The 20,168-nt window shown below is 39.5% G+C and overlaps 1 long non-coding RNA gene across 2 annotated transcripts in view; it reads right to left on the bottom strand.

Moving 5' to 3' along the window:
- LOC146497251 (uncharacterized) overlaps positions 1-20,168 on the bottom strand; it is a 169,353-nt gene that overhangs the window by 99,137 nt on the left and 50,048 nt on the right. The gene's annotated exons all lie outside the window — the stretch shown is intronic.

The raw sequence follows: 20,168 nt of genomic DNA, 5'->3' as shown, positions 1-20,168 counted from the left end.
GACTGCCCGCTGCGGACCGGGGGCAAGTTGGAGCACCAAGTGAAGCTCAGGGTGTTGTTCATGAGTGAGGGGTGAGTAGAGCAGGAGAGTGACAGAAAGATTGGTGTGACTGGTGTATCTGCTGTGATGAGGACCTCCTAGGTGAAGTGTATTGGGCCTCTCCTAGGAGAGGTGATGAGGTAGCACGAACCAATGACTTTCCTTACCATTACCCTCTCGTTTATTATCTATATTTCTTTTTTAATTGTTCACTTAAAAGATCCCATGTTTTCTAACATCCATTCAGGCTAAGGGAAATATAAAAAAATCTCATATTTACATTACAGTTGTTTTGCTCTTAATTTTTATTGAAATTCATCCTTCCACTAGTAGTAAAAAAAATGTGGAAGCTATGCAAATAGTCATAGACAGCTGCAGGGAAGTTGGGAATAAAAAGGAAAATTAAAAGTATGAGTATGTACATGCATGTGCTGTGGGAATGTAGGTTGCAGGACATGGAGAAGCACTGACAGCACCAGTAGAAGAGCCTGCAGCACTCTTTACATGAATTAGATCACCTCACAAGTCTGCACAAGAGAACCAGTTTACATAATCAAAGTCAGGGAAAGCCCTGAAGGGAGAAATTGATTTGTTTCACACAGTGCAAATGATCTGCTTCTTTTTTCCCTTATAGCTGATCATAAATGTACCCAAAGCATTAATTTGTCGAGATGCTGATGAAGAGGTATTGTTTAGATGCCTTCAATTTTCATGAGAGGTTCACTGGCTAAGAGCTTGACGTCTGAAATATTCAAAGCATAATATTTTGTATTCATTAATTATTACATAGTCATTTAGCCTCGTATAATATTATATGGGTTTGGATTGTTGTTGCACTCGTATACTGTATCTCAGACCTTTGCATTAGTACACCGTGCACACTAGATACTAGGTACACTTGAGTGCATGCAAGTTATTGTTCTCCTAAATCTCCTAAATCTAACACCAACTGATCACCTATCAGAAATACAATATGGTAGCTTCTTCATTTTCTGACTTACAACTTGCCAAGCCCCTGACTGCACATAATATTGGATTTCACTATAAAAAACACAAATTAACATTCATAAACACTAAATTAAGTCGCAACAAATGTAGTTTCTATACTATAGCTAGTAACTATAGCCTCTGTTTCCTAACCCGCTTTCTCATCTGTTACACAGTCAAAAAGAATAAAGTGTTTTTGACCATTATACGAGGCCCCCGCCATCCAGATATTCATAGTGCACTGCATGTAGCATTACATTAATCAGCTATGAAATTAGAAACACTTTGATAGTACTCCAAATTGAATTTAAGTGCAACTAATTTGGAAAAAATGGAACAATTATGCAGTCTGCAGGTTAAATGATTCCACTACGGGCCAAGCATAACATCGAACTTTGTTAACAAAAGGAGGAACGGCAGATTGAGTAAGCCAAATCTCATGCATGTCAGAGAAGCTGTGGCATGTTAGCTCATGCAATGTGCTTTTCTTCCCCACAGCAACACCTCCTCTAGAGTTTCTCAGGAACAAGCAGGCACAGGCAGACAGACCCACATTACACCATTGTTAATAACAGAAGCTGGAATCAGGCCATGGGAAAAATAAATCTGTAACACTTTATTGTAGCTGTACACCTGCCAGCCAGCATGTGCATGATATAATCATTCTAATTCTCATAAAGGGCATGTCTGGTCCAGTTTGGTCTGCATCTCTCATGTAGTGTAAGCAAACAAGGAATTACCCTACCAAGGAATAAAGTATGATTTGGATAAGACAGACTTTATCTGTCTAAAAATGTTTAGTAGGTCTGTTACGGGAAAATCTAGGGCTTTACAAAATTTCCCCCAAAAAAGTGGTGAGGGTATTTAGCTTAAGCAGTTAAATGACTTTAGAAAAATGTTTTAAATGCTGTATGGTTCAACTGCAAAAATAAAGGGAATGTTCAATCTTAAAACATTTTATAATGTGCTTTTTTCAAAATTGCTAATTACTAACCAGATATTAATACACAAATACATTTTATTTCAAAGTAAAATGTGTAAATGAATAATAATATGACAATGGAATCTGTTTTACTTTTACTCAGCATTTTGCACAGCTTTCTGTGAGTGACAGGTGAATATAAGTTCCTGACCTAAAACTTGTCAGTTAAATGCTGTCAAGTAGCCTCAGGCTGAGGTAATGTCTCTGCAGGCAGTTGAAGTAGTAGAGCGAGAGTTTGAGAGTTGTGCTTAAAAATGTTTTGCTTATGTTCACTGTCTTCTGAAACTTTCAGCACTATGGGTAATTTTTCTTTGATTCGAAAAAAACTAAGATGTGTTTTCGCTCAGGTAATCACAATAGAACACTAAAAATAACATCAAAGAAACACCTAATTCAGGCAAACAAGGGATTTAAGCATGACTTCTTAGCCACTGATATATCCTATGTGAGTGCTGCTGTAGCCAAGAAGATGTTAGCGAAGTTAGTTAAATTATTATTGACCTCCTAACTCGCTTGCTTTTTGCCAGCACTGATTAGCTATTCACAGGCTTATGCTCTACTGAGATAACTTTGATTTCTCGTCACAAAATCTGGCATGAGATTAAGCAAGCAAAACTGTCTGTTAGGCAACACGGCAGGAGTGAGTCATAGGTATGAGAAACTTCATGGTTTGTCTCGCAGCCGAAATGCCTTGTTTATCAGACCTGATTGCTAAATACACATGCCTGTCACCATTCAAAGCATAGAATCACAGGTGTTTGGATATGCATGACATACCACTGCAGTGACGTGACTGAACAGTTTGGGTGCTCATGAGAGCGGTGTTTATCTTACTATGGGACCAACTCCGCCCAGGCTTAGCATAGGCATTAATTTTGAATGACTTCTTCGGATCTCTCTGTACCATCTTATTTTTAGCATGTTTGACAATAACGTGCTCTTGCTCTTCCTTTTTTTATGATCACGCAGTAACTATACTAATTGACAAGTTTAGGTGTTCTACTCACATGTCTGCTGGATTCTTGGAACTTTTTCTGATAATCTGAATATGAATTCTTAGAACTTCGCTGTTTACCACAGGTATGGAATGCTTTAGCAAGGTATTCAGCTCTTCCAGGTAGAGGCTTTCACAGTAGAACCTATTCATGGAAAAGTCTTGTTCAGGGCAAGTGTAGACGAACTGCAGAGGAGAGAGATGTTGTCACAAAACCACAAGTTTCAGTGCTGCAACATGTTGTTTTTCCCAATTCAGAGAATCCCCTCCTTAAATCTAAGTTGTCTGAGCAACGTCTTAATGAAAGTATGTATGTAGTAACTGCTGTGTCTTTAGAGGACATTGTGACTTCTTTAAACCACCTACTTGCTATAAATAAATAAATGGTCAGATAAAGATAGCAAACCTGAAACTACATGCCAATGGTTTGATGTGAACTTTGCATGAACCTTCATTCATGTACAAAACTCCCTTTTGGTGATTCCCTGAATTTTTCACCTACTGACAACATCTTATTAAAAAGCTTTATGCTAAACTTAGATGGCCAGCATGGTGCGATAGCTGAATTAACTGATAACAATTACATATCATCGCTTTTAATGTTGTTATTTTGAACTGGTTAGTAAAGCGTGATTTTATCTCCACATTCACTGTTATGGAAAAACAAATTGTTTCTGGCAACTTGACACATGGAAGTCAGTGAAGTGAGTTTTATTCCTTTTGCCCCTGTTTTGGGCTCACTGTTTAGATAAGCTACCCTTGCAAGCTAGTAGCTGACTTAGTCTGTATGCTATATAGCGCTTCATAGCTACTTCTCCAAAAGTTGATTCTGTTCATCTGGACGTAGCGTTTTCTGGGAGAAACGTTTCGTCACTCATCCAAGTGACTTCTTCAGTCTCAGCTGACTGCAGGTTTCCCCAATCTTATAAACAGTACATTTGCATAATGACTGAAACCAGCCCACTGAAGGAACAATGGGCTGTGAGGTCAGTTCCTTAATCATAATTATGCAAATTCTCATGACCATTGATCAACAACCACTGACCAAAACCCACTGATCAAAGACCACTGATCAATGGCCATGAGTCCCATTCACAGAGAGTTGGGGAATGGCTGCAATCACAGCATTGTAAGATGGCGAAAGATGTACCCTTAGGCCCCCTCCTCAATTCAAAGATGGTCTTTCCCTTTTCACCTAAATGGCCTCCTTGACTCCACGCTCAAACCACCGTTCTTCCCTGTCCAGGATGTGTACTTCCTCATCCTTGAAAGAGTGTCCACTGGCCTGTAGGTGTAAATAGACTGCAGAGTCCTGGCCTGACGAGGTAGCTCTTCTGTGTTGTGCCATCCGGTTCGCCAGAGGTTGTTTGGTTTCCCCGATGTATAAATCCTGGGAATCCTCCTGCACTTAACAGCGTACACTATGTTACTCTGTTTGTGTCGGGGGACCCGATCCTTGGGGTGGACCAATTTTTGGCGCAGCGTGTTTTGGGGTTTAAAAGCCACAGAGACCCGGTGTTTCGAAAAAATGCGTCTCAACTGTTCCGATACTCCTGACACATATGGGATCACTACAGGTTTTTGCTTGGGCAGCGGTTGTCCTTCTCTCCTGGATCGGCTGGAGCTTTCTTTAGGTGCCTTTCCAGCTTTGACAAAAGTCCAGCTGGGATAACCACATTTACTCAGGGCCTTCAGCTGAGTCTGAAGAAGTCACTTGGATGAGTGACGAAACGTTTCTCCCAGAAAACGCTACGTCCAGATGAACAGAATCAACTTTTGGAGAATTATTTTCCCGGATGATTAAGAATGCATCAAGACGTTCGTAGCTACTTATTTGTACCTTACTTCACTTTATGTTATCAAAAAAAATAATAATAATGCACACACACAATTGTTTTTCTATAGTTCCATCAGCATGAGCCAACCCTTCCAACTAAAATGTAAACTGTCAAGGCAATATCTTACTGGATTTGCAGGGACCCATATACTTGTGCAATCCATGCAAAGAAACATACCTCAGTTTCTCAACTTTCTGAACTACAAATGGCTCATCATTACTGAAAAGGATACTAACCTTCAAAGAGCCATCTTTATTTAAAAGCAGCAAAATTTAACAGGAAAAAATTGCTCATGCAATATCAAGTATTGTTCTGTCTCTGCATGTGTGCTTCTTTAGCTATGTAAAATTTCCCACGTTTATTTAATGTGGGGGGTTTTGTATAATTATTAATTAACCTTCGAACCTTTTGTGTTCTATGAATTCCATCAGCATAATGAGTTGAAATGAATCATAATAAGATAATTAGTGCCCTGCGGATGTCTTTCTGTAAAGTCAAGAGTTATGGAATTGTTTTACCGAAAATGAAAATTGGGGTTTTCCATATGGAGGAGAGCAGAAAACCCACACATTCAAAAGGAGAGAAGCGATTATGTATATTTTATTTTTGTGTATGTCTTGGTGTAATTGAGTGGGTGTGCACTTGTGCATGTTTTCTGTGCATGTGTGCATCTGATTCCTAATTGATCCATGCTGGCAGAGGCACCTGTAAGAGATCCATCTCCTCCACAGGCGAGGGGGCCAAGCTCTGCAGCATTTCCCACACAGATGGACCTCGCAGTGGGCGACTGTCCATGCAAACTCCCTGGCCCCTCACCAACGGATGGTGTATCACAGTGGGAACATCGTCACACATCAATCCAAATAAAGGCCTGGACTGCCTTAGCGATGACATTTAGATGGTGAGAAAGGCAGGAGTTTTCTTTGGTGTGTTTGTTTTGGCTTTGGCAAAACAAGACTCATGTGCCAGTAATACCTTTTTTTCTCATTGTGGGAGGGACTGCATGTGTAATTTTGTTTCTGCTTGCATGTCAGAGCAGAAAATGACAATCCAGTTATACATAAGCCACACAAAAAGAACTCTTTACTTTACTTTTAACCTTTTACTGTTACTTTTAGTTATTTGAAGTATGTATCACGTTATCTTGCTAGTCATTAAAATGCTTGGTGCAACTTGTAAACTGATCCTACTTGCCACAACTAGTTTTATAAGAAGATTGTATAAATTGCCTAATTATAAATTGTCAGTGAAGTAATGAGTTTTTCAGTAATTTATAATACTGATACTTTTTATCACTAATGCTTAAGATATTATTAAAATTGCCTTATAATAAGTTGCTACCTGACGTGCTAACAGAACAATGGTAACTACATGTGATGTTTAAAAATTTCTATGTTTACAATGAAACAAGCAGGTTAGCAGTTACTAAATATCTCACATTCAAATGCAAAAGTTGTAATTTTTTGCAAAAGGCCAAGTTAGCAGCTCTTGACACAGTTTATTTTCTGAATGCTCGGGAATGTATGTTGCAGTTACTGATTGTGTTTTGGCAAGAGAATGATGCAGTATTTGGGCCTTAATGCAACATCTTTTCCCCACCCTCCTGTCACTACTGTGAGTGGTAATGAGGTCGCTTGTGTAAGTCGTTAGCCTTATGTCTTATAGCCTTATAGCCTTGAAGTCTGCAATGGAGGAAATAATTATTTGATCCCCTGCTGAATTTCTAAGTTTGTTCACTTGTAGGGAGTCTGTAATTTATATGGTTATTATTGTTATTTTAATGAGGAGGTACAGAATATTAACTAAAAATATGTTTATGTTGCATAAGTTATAAATTGATTTGCATGTCATTGAGTGAAATAATTATTTGATCCCTTACAACCCAGCCAGAAGTCTGGCTCGCACAGATTGGCTGGGTTCCCGATCTGACAAACAAATGACATTTAATCATCAATCAAGCACAAATAATTCTGATGTTAACTCGTTAAAGCAAAGCACACCTGTCTAGAAGATGAGTTTCTAAAGTGTCCAACCTCTTTACCACCATGGGCTAGATCAAAGAGCTGTCAAACAATGTTAGAGACACGATTATAGACCTACACAAGGCTGGAATGGGCTACAAAACCATCAGCAAGAAGCTTGGCAAAGCTTTCTAACACATTATGCCATAATGGAGCGAAATTTTGTAGCACCTGCAAAGTCCCCCTGCTCAAGAAGGCACATGTATAGGTTTGTTTAGGCTCGAGCATCTCAATGATTCAGACAGTGCTTGGGAGAAAGTGTTGTGTGATGAAACCAACACTGAGTTATTTGGTATCAAATTGATCTTCTGTTTTTTGGGGAAAAGCAAAGCAAAGAACATCATTCCCACAATCAAACATGGAGATAGAAACATTATGCCTTGGGGCTGTTTCTCTGCTAAAGGCAGAGGACAACTTCGCTGCATCGAGGGGTCGTGTACCATAAAATCTGAGACCTCCTTCTCTCAGCCAGAATATATAAGATGGACAGTGTTGGTGAGTAACGGAATACATTTACCAGCGTTACATATTTAAATTTCATATGTTAGGCTATCCCCTCTCTAATTTTGGTAATTCCACACAGTGCCGCAAACCCAAAAAAAAAATGCAATAAGAGGCTCTAATGTAAGCATCTTGTTAATGTTGATGGCGTCAGTTACACAATGGACCCGGAGCCAAAAGAGCCAGCAGTGCACTGGCAGGAATGCATTTCTTACTTGGAAATTCTGACATCGCTTCACATTTAAAGAAGAAAAGGATGGGCAAAATCTGACCGTGCAATGCAAACTTTGTTTGCCAGCAACCAAGCTGCTCTCAGCGTCACAAGACTCCGCCTCCAACCTAAAGAAACATCTGGAAGTCAGTTCTTTTTTTAAAAGCTAATGTTGACCTCACTGCAAAAAGTGCAGCCTTACCTAATGTCCACCTTACTGTTACTCATTATATATTAAGATTTAAAAATCTAGTTGGTATTGCTCTTAGAACTGCACATGATTATTTGCAGCTAGCAGGTTGTTAATGCTACCCATCAAGTCTAACAGTCTGCAGTCTATGAACTAACCTCAGCTAACGCCAGCTAACAATGTTAGCTTGGTGGCGAGTAGCCTACAGTAATAGTAATAAATCACACAGCAATAGCACATTCATGTAGTTGTAAAAAGCATGACAATTTATCAAGTAATCCAAAGTATTCAGAATACGTTACTCACATTGAGTAACTTAACAGAATACGCTACAAACTACATTTTGGGCCATGTATTCTGTAATCTTTAGTGTAATACATTTTAAAAGTAACCTTTTCAACACTGACAATTACCTAAAACATACCACGAATGACTGGCTATAGAAGAAGCACATTAAGGTCACTGAGTGGCCTAGCCGGTCTCCAGACAACACTCCCATCTGTGGAAGGAGCTGAAGCTTGAACTTGCCAAGAAACCCAAAGGATTCAGAGAGTTTCTGTAAAGAGGTTTGGGCTAAAATCCCTTCTGAAATGTGTGAAATCTAGTGACCAACTACAAGAAACATTTTGTCTTTGTGCTTGCCAACAAGGGTTTCTCACCAAGAACTAAATCATGTTTTCATTGAGAGAATACTCATTCATTCACTTGCAATGTAATGTATAATGTTTCTGGATTTTTGGTTGATATTCTGCCTCTCTCCATTAAAACGAAAGTGCCATAAAAACAGAGACTGTTCATTTCTTTGTAAGTGAGCAAACATACAAATTCCAAATCATCAACTGTATGATTTATACTTGTGTCCCAATAACAGTAGAGAAAATGGAATTGAATTACTACTCAAAGAGTTACTAGGATTTTTCTAGGATTGCAACTTGTCTCGCTGTCAGCTGTTACTTAAAAAGATTTTTATTTAAAAAAGAACAAAACAGAGGTCTTATTGAGTTGTATCTGAACAATACAAAAAGAATCAACTATGGCAATAGTGGCCACATAATCAACAAATGTAAGAATAACAGAAATCCCAATTTTAGATGTACTATATTATCAAGCTGTTTAACTTTCCGTCCAGTGTTGACAGATCGCTATACTAAATAGGCCTTATTTACCCAACTTACTGTAAACTAAAAAAAAAAAGATGTGGAAAATGTAATTGCAAGGTCTATTTTTCTGTTGATAGATGAAAACCACAAATAGAAACTGTATGATAATATTTTTTCATTGGGTTCCACATTGTCCACAGCACCACGCAGCTCACTTTATCATGGGTGGCCCCTGTGGAGATCAGATCCTGGGTATGATATCAATTCCTCTAGTAATTAAAGGGCTGATGTACCCTAAAATAAAATTCACTGTCTTTCCTCCTACTTGTCGCATATGGATGCAAGTTATCCCACATACTTTCCTTTCAACCCTCTCCCGAATTATTATTTTATACAGAAAAACAGCATATAACACTCTGAAATACGCTGTAGATACTATCGCACACTATAGAGCAGATATATTATATTTACCTCATTAACTTTTATACCTTCACTCATAAAATTCAAGCTTATACCCCACGAAGCCGAGTCTTCTGCCACAACACAGCAGGGTAATATCGCCGTCCGTGAAGGAAATGTGAGAGATAATGAGGTAAATATTGGATTGCTGCACCCACAGAGTAGTTGTTTTGGAACAAATGACTTGAATTATAACAACAACACTGGTTTGAAAGCGGCTTTAATTTATTTGGAAATGTTATTTAACTGTCAGTTAGTCTGGGAAAAGACAGAGATGGTAATGCTCCTATTTGGTGATCTTAGGTTTTCCAAAACTATTTCGATTACCACTTCATAAACTACTCTATCAAGACTATTGGATTCTGTGTATGAAATTATTCAAGGTGAAATTCAAAGGTTTCAGCAAAACAAAAACCTGCAAAGACAAACCTCAAGATTGCAGTAAGGGTTTCATATCCTCCTGCAGTGTGGCTGTTGGAACGCATAAGGACACATAGCTATAAGAAGAAATAGGGGGAGCAAATTAAAAATACATGTGGCATGCGTGAGGGAGTGAATGAATGAGCCGCCTCCTGTTATGTAATGCTGTGTTGTGTTCTGCAAAATATTGAGAAACTGCTTGCTTGGCGCTTGGAGTCCGGGCTTGAGACATTTTGCTGAAGTAAGACTCTGGAGGAATGTCTGTGTTTGTGTGTGTGCGTGCTACAGCCTCCTGGTTCAGTCTTAAAGATCCAGCCTGATCGAATAAACAGAAAACCTAAGTAAGACGAGAAAAAAAAGAAGGAAAGATGGGGAAAAAGAGAGAAAGAGTCAGACCTCTCGCAAGTAAGTAAGGTGCAGAATAACTGCCAATACCAGAAAGAGAAAAACAGACTAAAAGGAACTGAGACAGAGAGTGACAAAAAGAAAGAAGGAGTGTTACGTAACTTTGTCCTCAGGAAGCTCTGCCAAAATTTGGCTGGGCTTGCCAGACTACTACGACGACAGAGATTTTCTCATGGAACAGATTAAACAGCTCAAGCGGGAAACCAGCAGATGTATGATGGATCCCAGTTCTACAAACTCCCATAAATTGCAGCGAAACACCTCAGTAGACGTTGTATATACTGCCTGGGGACTGAGATATGCCAGCACAGTGACAGTGTAGCAAGTACGACGGTTTTACTTACAAACTGCATGTTGAGATAAAAAGGAGAGGGGTCTGTATATCACCTGAGTTTTGATTATCTACAATTTTAAACCTTTTAGTCCATTTTTGAGCTCATTTACCATAGACTCCTACTTATCTGGTGATTTGCAAATACGCTCTGCGTGTGTGTGTGTGTGTTTCTTCTCAGATGGATTTCAAGGAAAAAAGGCCTTTCATTCAGATTCCAAGAAAACATCAAATGGGCAATTCTGGTTTTGACAGTGACTAAATAGGGAATACCAAAATAGCCAGTTCCTGATTTCTGGAGGATGTACAGTTGCAAAGCAAAATTAAAAAGGGAACTTTTCATTTAAAGTGGTAGCTTGGCCTGTTTCCAGTGTGTAAAAATGAAAGCAAGAATACAGGGGAAATGAAACCAAGGTGCAAAACACAAAGCTACAAGTGGGATCTGTGATTATGTCAAAACCAGTTCCAAACATCTATCTTTAAACAGGACAGGGATCTTTCAGCATTCCAAAAGGACACTTTGCATGCATCTCTGCAGTGTCAATGGAATCTGACAAATGGCACTGGCAATAGCTGACGCTATATGTTGATGACATGTTGAATATTTGTGGCTGCTAGCTCAACAACTGTAGTCAAATGTTTCAGTTGTCATTCCAGTATGTGGAAGAGCTGAACCTGGCATTAGAAACAAACTGTTCACAAATGATCTTGTGGATTAACTATTCACTCGTTTACCACAGTTTCTGAATATATATATGTAGTCTTTGTATGAATAAACTAATTAACAATGAACTCTCAAGCCATATGTAGTGTTATGTAGTGCATAATTGATGTTGTCTGAGCTTGTACGCAGATTTTCTCGTACATAGATTTCAAAGAAAACAGGCCTCTCACTCAGATTCCAAGAAAAAAGCCTCCATATGGGCAAGTCTGGTTTTCACTGCGACTAAAGGGGGAAAACTTGAACACACAACTCCAGCTCATGATTCCAGGAGGACAAGATTTTTCAAAGTGGCATAAAAGAAGTGACATTTCATTCAGCATTAGAAAAAGTGGTGCACCTTGCACCTCTGTCTGTTCCTAGTGTGTAAAGGTGAAAGTAAGAAAAGAGGGAAAATGAACATAATCAGCCAATACAGTGAAGTCAGATAAAGGGAAGGACACAAAGCTCACAAATATGACTTGAAGCATAGTCGCCAGTGGAACATAGTAATGTGCAAAAGTCTTGAGCCACCCCTCATTTGCTTATATTTTGGCAAAAACACAGTCAGGAGTTCTAAAGAAATTAAAATGATTTAGGTGTATTGTGCAGCGTGTCCTTTAAAAATTTAACTAAACTGGACAAGTGAGTCTTCGCTTGGTTGAAAAAAGGAGAAATGCATATATCTACAACAGATCAAAAGTATCTGAAAGTCATGTCTGTAACAAATTTAAAAAAATATATATAAGCAAAGACCTGACACAAGCCCTGAGAGATCTTCTGAGTCTTCAACTGATACATCTGTTGTTCACTGAGGCATCATCAGAAATAGTCTCAGTGGAAGGGTAGCTGTTAAAAAGCCATTCTTATAGATGATAAAGAAGGAGAAAAGGCTGATGTATGCTAAATTACGCATGAACTGGACTCAAAATCAATGGCAGCAGCTTCCATGGAATTTGTTTTTTTTAAGTGATGCCTTACATTCCTTAATTACTCCCTGGAGAGAGTAATTTGTTACACATCTCTCACAGTTTTGCAATACTCTATAATATAGCATGGAAAGCACTGTGATATAATTACCAGTCTACTATACAGACCTGAGGGTACAGACCCCCACACTGGCACAAATTCCTATGCTAATGAGGACAAACACAAGCTTTTTCTTTTGCTGTTTAACTGTTAACACAAAGCCACAGCTATGCTGAAAACAAGCCCAAAAAGCACTTTACTGCCACAGCGATTTTACTGTCAAGACAGGTACAAGCACAAACGAAGGCCGCAGTGCTTGTCTTCAGTTGCCGTACACTCAGCTTGAATATCACGCTGGGTACTTTGTTAGTTTTGTGTTAGCATGCTGTCTGTGCAGATGCTTGAAAAGAGCCTACGTGTTAGCGGCAGAGGAGTTGATTCTGTCTCCGATGCAGTTTACACTTTGCCACCACATTCTCATCCTTTCAAGTTGTACAAAAAAAAAACCCAAAAAAACCCCCACAATGCCCACATCTACACTCCTCAAAAGTTGTAAACTGTTCCACTAATTAACTCCTCCCTGGATGCAGCTAATTTTAACTGGTGTGGAACTTTTTATCTGCATATTGTGCATGATTGACTAGCCTTTGTAACAACTGCAACATGGTAATATGACTGTAATGTGATTCCTCAATATAGTATGTTAATGCACTATATTATTGCATTACAGAAAGGATGTGGTTTAAAAAGGTAAAACAGATTATGTAGGTTGTTAGTTAAAAATAAAGAGAGAGCTAATAAAAGTGGCAATTTACAGATGTTATTTTTAATTTAAGACTAATTTGAGGAGTAGGAAGTATGACGCAGCCTGGATGATGACTTGACGTGAAATTTGCTTTGAGGTAATTCATTTGCCATTACTTTATAACAACAACAAAAAGAGAGTGACATTTAAAAGTTTCCTTAATGCTTCACACTTGCCAGATCATGCCGCTCAGTCATGTGTGCATTGCTCTCCACCACGAACAAGTCAGCGCTCTCATTTACTGCCTAATTGGGCTCTCAAGGATAATGGCTTATTTGTTTGTTTCTGTTTGACCGTGAGCGATCAACAGTCTGCGGATGTTAAGAGTGTGTGCTTTCATTCTCCATCGCTGTATCTGCATGACCGGCTTTGTGTATTTATGTGTGCTTGACACGGCCCCTCTCCTCAATGTTAATGTCATGTGAATGAGGCAGATCTATGGCAGGTGCAAGAACAGCTTGAGGCTTGTGTCATTAGCCCACCACCGGTGTCACTCTGTCCTGTGCTGATCCAGCCTGGCACCTTTCATCCACCACATGCTGCTCACACACTTTTTTTTTATATGAAAGTCTGTATTCCCTGCAAAATGATTTAATGCCTCAAAGTGCCAGTCTCTGTAACTGTTGACTGGTTATAAATGAACTAGAGGCAGATTCCGTGGCGCCTGCTCTTTTCTTTGTTTTTAGCCGAGATTCATTCAAGCCTGGAACAAACGGCACTTCTGTCAGTGTGATTTAATTGTGCGCTGCGAGAGGTTGCAAAAACACGCATAAATTCTTGGGGACAAAATTAAAAAGAAGTAGGGGTTGAATAAAGGCAAAAACGCTTTGTCCTCCAGATGTAAAAGAAAGTGAGATGAACCCAGTAGGTGTCGAAACGTGTCATCTCGAGCGTTTGACACTTTTCAATGTGTGAGAAAAACATGAGTGGAGGTTTCGGAGTGGACCCGGAATTGGGACAGAGTGACAGACTGCCCCGGTAAGCCTTTGGCACTGTCGTCATGCTGCATTGTGGGTAACACCGCATGACACAACCACAGGAGTCGGAAAATGAATTTTCCACTGTGGACGCATGGCTTTGGGGTGATTAACAAGGTAAATGTTACTCAATACTAATTAACGCTTATTGAAGCCCTTTAATGTGAATTTAATGTGAATTGCCATGAATGTTTAATTCTTGATCAAAGGAGCAAAATGAAACACCTCAGTGACTCAGTGGTTTCATTTGAAACAATTCATATGCACGATTACTAATGTGGTAATAAATCCAAATGAACTATTTCTCATCTTGAAAAATGTCATCTCGATAAGTTCTGTGAATATATAGACATATGTTTAACCTTTTTCATATAGTAAAGCTTTGTACGTAGGCACCTGTATTTTCAAAGCTCTGGCTTGTCATTCATAAAGTTCTGCACAATCCAACTTGACTCCTGCTGTGACATACAAGCTCAGTGCGCTGCAGGCAGGTGGAAGAAACACGCAAAACTTTTGCATCAGCAATCGTAGTACACCACAGGGCAGAAGTATTACAAGGAAAGGTCATATGGATTTTTTCTTTAGAAAAGGTACTGCATACCTTGTCAACTATATTCACATATAAACTTAAAAAATAGTAAATGATACTTTGGAAGTGGAAATTACATATCAACCATTTGGAAGTAGAGATGCATGAAGCTTCTAATTTTCCCTTTTTTTTCTTAAGATCTTTGTCAAGATACCAAAACCAAGACATGAATGTTTCGGTGGTTTTTTTAATGTTTTAATTCAAAACAGTGGTGATACGGTGTAAATTCATCTAATAAAATTGAAATATTGGTGGTATTTTATCTTCCATTCACATTTTCCCCATTGTGTAGCGATGGTTCAGCTGTGGTGTCCTAAAGTAGCTGAAACACAGCAGAGCTTGTTTGTTGGACTGAGTGGCTCTGGGGAGTGCCCTGCTGCCACACTGGTTGCCCCAGTATACACTGGCCACACACACATGCATGCACGCACGCACACACACAGAGAACAACCTACACACAAGCCTATGATCACAGCGTTCATTGTCAGCGTGAACCAGGGTGGCACAAACAAACACAAATTGGTTACCATTCTTGCAAGCGATCAAACACACACAAAAAGACATGCACACAAAATGCTCCCATCTGTAATTGCATTGACATACCAGCCCACATACTGAGAAACACACACACACACAATCCCCTGAGCCCAATATAGAGTCCATTACTTCGGAATGCCACACTGCTTTCCTCAAGACACGAGATGCACTCAGACTTCGCCGAACCTGACTGGGGTGAGTCACACAGGGCTCCGAGAAACCGACATGATTGCCTAGTTACCCGTGTGGCTACAGCAACTACATGTTTAAGGACAGAGTGACTCACAAATGCCCAAGATTACCCTGGCATTATAACCCACAGCTTGTGTAAATACAGGTCTGTTATTCCTACTGAGTTCTCTCATTCAGTGTTTGCAGTGGAGTGATTCATACAGTAACAACACGTGACCAGAAGAGTGCAACTGCTCTGAATGGGGAAAGCATGCATTTACAGCGGACTCGGGAGGGGGGGGGGGGGGGGGAATTCCCAGTTAAACGGATTGCCAACTTCACTCTGCAGTATTCGTGAATATTCTGTTTAGATTATAAGTTGCAAGGAGGTTGCTCAGAGAGCTTGGTGATCTGGCAAAACTCATAGCAATACTCACCAGTGACACATAAGATATATAACCTTTTTCTTTATAAAACAGCATGGCTGATCAAGGATCATTATGCCTACAGTTTAGGAGATTAGGAGGAAATACCACCAGGAGGATTTTCAGTGATCAGGGCTTTTAATAGGAAACGCCAAGTCAGCATAAAACGTTGCGTAACTGAGAACGTTGAGGAAATCTCCTGAGCAAAGCTTAGTGATATACTTTTAAAATAGAAGCTATCTGACAAGGCTTCAAAAGGTATTCATAATTAAAACTGAATAGAAGGGTAAAAGTCACATATTTGAAACTGCAAAGACATCAAAATCACTAGCGAGCCTATAAAAGGCCTTTAAACCTCGCCAAGGGAATCCAGCACTGTTAAGGACCGAACGGTTAACTCTTTCATTTATTCCCTTGAGCTTAGCTGTGTAAGTGTTTTTGCAATTTAAAAAAAAGAAGAAGAAGAGAATCAATTAAATTGTGGTGCAAACACGTTTTCAGAGGGAGTAGTCTGTCAGCTATTAGTCCTCTTCCTCAACAACCACGAGAGAGAGAGATGCTTGAACTTTAAAAACTGGCATCTTCATGCTTTGCCATCCCAACATCTATATATATATGAATATATATAGATGTTGCATATAGGTCTTTTTAAGAAAGACCTATATGCAACACACTGGGGAAGTCAGGAAGCAAAGAGTAAATGAATGGGGCTAACTGTGTGGATGGCTTCATTTACATATATTTTGAATATGACAGAGGATCTGTTTCTTTTTTGCCACTGCTACAAGGCAGCTTTTCAATATTTGCACATTGTCAAGGGACTACACGACATTGTGGAGAGGCCATGTTGCTACCAAATGATTCACTCATACTGCAAATGACGTTATAGGTAAGCAAAGGACATTTATGTTTTTTATTGTGATCACATTGTTATCAACAAAATAAAATACTTTTCTTTTTTTAATCTTTCGATGCTTATTTTCCTCACAAGATCTGTTCTGCTTTGCATAAAAGGCATTTAGACAGGATATGGAATACCTTTGAATGGGTGGGGGATAACCTTTAGAGTGGGAAATCTAGGTTACAGTGGGAAGGAAGGGGTCACATTCCTGTTTGTTTTCATTATGGGATGGCAGGCGCAGTAGAAATCTGAATAGGGATGGGTCGTGCAAGGTCCTCTGGGGTCATTCCCTCCCATCATCACATTCGCAGCTGCTGGGGCAGGGCTGCGTGGGAGGATGAGGGCAGAAGGGAAGTCTCCCATGATGTACACTCCTCGCGCCTGTTGGACTTGGAGTTGAATGTGAAAGACGAGGTGGTTCTGTTCAATCCCGCTGAATGTAGTTGAGTTAAAGCACTGTTATGTGGCTGCCTGGCATGAATGAATGAGTTTCAAAAAAAGGAACATCAATGGTCAGCCAGACTTCCCTGCATAAACAAAGGTTTAAATAAAACTCAGCAGCTTGAATGCACTGCTTCTGTAGACTCCGCATATAGAACAAAAGTGCGGCTCTTAAGCTGATGATTACTTTTGCCTTATTTGAGGTGTGTTTAAGCAGCATACTCCAATACCTCATTTCACAAGGAAATATGAGACTCAAAGTAAATATATCCAATAAAAACAAATTTGACAAAACTGGGACAAAAGTCAACCATCTGGCATGTGTCCTTTCATTGAGTATCTTTCCACACTATCCAGTGTCTTCGGATCGCTGCCATATCCTCCACTATTTGTTCGTGTCCTTTGCATTTCACATTGACAGGGGATACGGCTGCTTCCTTCCTCTCATGGGCAACAGGATGTGTGCTACTTGGACAGTACGTGCAAGTTTTTGTGACCTACAAATCATTTTTAGCTCTGATTCCAAGTGGAAATGCCGTCACAGGTGCTATATGCTGGTAAATAGCAATGACAAGAGTAATAACTCTTTGCAGTTATTTTAATTTGGCCACACTGGATCAGCCTATTTAAGGTCAGGTGAGGACTAGGTCACTCCAAAACCTTAATTTCCGTTAGTTGCTCTTTTCTAACCATGCAAAGGTGGACTTTCTGCTTGTTTCAGAGTACTGTCCTGCTGCATAACCCGAGTGAGCTTGAGCTTCGGGGTGGGGACTAATGGCTGGACATTCTCCTTCAGGATTTTCCAGTAGGGAACAGAACTCATGATTTCATCAATTATGGCAAATCGTAGAGGTCCTGAAGCGGCTAAGCAATCCCAAACCATCACGCTACCACCACAATGTTTGACGTTCTCTTTATGAAATGCTCTGTCACTTTTATCCCAGACATAATGGGAAAACACACCTTTTCCCTTAATAAATGAAAAATCATCAGCTGCGGTTTGCATTTACTCTGGTCGTCTTCGTCTAATATTAAGATTTGTCTGTTGAGCTGAAAAGTGTGAAAAGAAACGTTTCTTTACTTTTTCACAGCACTGAATGTCTCATTTCATCTAAGTGTCATTTTAAAATTGTGGTATTGTGCAAAAGTATCTTGTAAGGACTTACTTAGGTTTAAGTTGCTAAACTAATGTATCTCCAAGTGTCCGAACCATTAACATAATTCCTATAACAAGAAAAGCAATGGTGCAGTACAATATAAGCCATTATGGAAAAACTGCATTTTTTTTATTACGTTACAGGCCCTATGCATATCTCATTCATATGATTCAGTCGTACATTCCCAAGGCACTGTTTAGTCATTTTAAATCCAGCTCTCATCTTTTTTTTCTGCTTTGTCAGGTAGAGATTCTGATGATTCGACTCATTAATTCAAGCCCCTCGCTAAGTGCTGGACTGGTAATGGAGATGGGGAACCAAACTGCGCCCATCTTTGAAATCTGTGGCACGATACTGTGGAAATGTAGCTTCATTATGGCGCAACATGCACTTAACTAGTGTTATTATAGCTGTCCACTGGTTAATATGATGTAGAAAAGCAGTGAAAGGACAACGGAGGGTTTTTGACAGCACGTGATAATAATCCGTCGACAGCTTGAAAACATCTGAAGAGATTGTTCTCAGTGCCGATACATGACAAACAACAGAAGTGTGTACTTGGGTTTTATTCAATCACAACCAAAAGTTGAAGTTACTATTCAATAATAAGTCGTTGTTTTAATTTTAGACCATCAATCACACGCAAGAGTTAAATTCATCGATTCATATCTCACATTTTTCTCTGGGCGAAGCTGCTGTCTTATTCCACCAAGGATCAGCGTTCAATTTATCTCACTCCTGCTACAATTCAACAGAGGTGATAAATCTCCAGAGCTAAAGCAAAAGCTAAAACAACTGACCTCAGCGCTCATTGATAAGGGCTGTGCTCCTCTAAACTGAAATCAATACTTTATCTTTTACATTTTTTACATCACACACATTTAGCTGATCGTGTGGATGGGATGCTTCTTTTTGTTCAGAGATGCTGAATTCTTCAGTTTCACTTTATTTCAGCAAGAAGATACACCCAGCTCCCTGAAATTCAGGCACATATGTACAACTAAAACAATGCAAACAACTAAATTATATGATTTTTTTTTTTCTGCAAAGAAAATGTCTTTGACAACCACATTTGTAATGGGTCTGAAGGTTCTCAGTCATCCAGGTCATTGTAGTCAAAGGAGCTTGCAAAGAAAAGCGTCTGGACTTCTAGATGCTTTTCTTTGCAAGCTCCTTTGACCACATTTGTAATGCATACAGGGAACAAACTTGTGACGATCTGGCTCCTGGTTAGTCTTTTTGCCATTTGATCACCCTGCTGCTCTATCAAATCTACAACAAAAGCACAGTGTTCAACAAGAGGATGCTTTTCGCAAGAGTCCAAACCACAGAAATTCTGCACACTTCACAGCATATTGGTCAAGGTAAAGTGAAGGATTGTGTTTCTATGGAGTAACCGGTCATGAGACAAGATGACTCACAGTCAGCTGTTGCTGTTTCCTCCGCAACACTCTGGCTGCCATCAGCTATTCCTGTAAATGGCCCTTTGATTACAGGTGTGTGCACACAAACACACAAATTCAGATATGCACAAACACACACGCGCGCGCGCGCACACACAAACAAACGTATGCATGAATGCATTCACCGACACAGACTGGAATAAGTGCATTCATGCACCAGCGAACAGTTTTGTACACAGGTCAACACTCCTGTTACAGCAAATGCATGATTCCATTTCAGCTGAGCTAAAGCCCTACAGGATTACTATCTGCATCATCTTCTCTATAAATACAAGAGAGTAGAACAAGATTACAGCCCATAAATTATTAGTTGCACACACTGAAGAGAATTATATAGGCAAGCACAAGGGACGGGTTCTCCATATGTGCATCTACCTGTGATGTAATCACTGTAATCAGAATGATCGGCATTGCAACATTTAATAGAAATTAGTAGAAAAAAATGCAGTAGAAAACTCTAACTTGCAGTTTGCAGGCATTTGCAGATAAATTTCACTGTAGAGAGTTAACATCAGTTCTTAATCCTCGCATAGCATAACTGTATTAAGTCGCATT

This window comes from Neolamprologus multifasciatus, chromosome 18, assembly GCF_963576455.1.
Source record: "Neolamprologus multifasciatus chromosome 18, fNeoMul1.2, whole genome shotgun sequence".
NCBI classification, from domain to species: domain Eukaryota; kingdom Metazoa; phylum Chordata; class Actinopteri; order Cichliformes; family Cichlidae; genus Neolamprologus; species Neolamprologus multifasciatus.
This window is presented reverse-complemented; position numbering and strand designations above follow the sequence as displayed.